Here is a 464-nt window from a genome sequence, read left to right on the forward strand (position 1 = left end):
TTGAGCCGTATCCAGTATGCTACAGGTAGCCAGTGCAGTGCTTTTAGGGCGGGCTAGATGTGTTCCTGCACAAGAAGACACAGCAACAGCCTCGCCGCTGCATTCTGTACCAGCTGCAGCTTCCGGATTTGGGACAAGGGCAGCCCCATGTAGAGAGCATTGCAGTAATCCAATCGTGAGGCGACCATTGTGTGGATCACTGTTGCGAGGTCATTGCATTCAAGGAAGGGAACCAACTGCTTAATTAGCCGTAGATGGTAAAAAGCAGACTTCGCAGTGGCCACTACCTGGCGCCTCCATCGTTGGGGAATCTGAATCAAAGTACGGATATCCTCATGAAATATTTTATTTCAGCATCAAACCCCCATTTTACAATAATAATAATAATAATACCAACAACATTTTACAATAATAATTTAGAAGGAAACATATAGTAGACTACGGCCTATAATGCAATGGTGCAC

Source organism: Gekko japonicus, unplaced genomic scaffold, assembly GCF_001447785.1.
Source record: "Gekko japonicus isolate JY-2015 unplaced genomic scaffold, Gekko_japonicus_V1.1 scaffold1041, whole genome shotgun sequence".
In the NCBI taxonomy this organism is placed as follows: Eukaryota; Metazoa; Chordata; class Lepidosauria; order Squamata; family Gekkonidae; genus Gekko; species Gekko japonicus.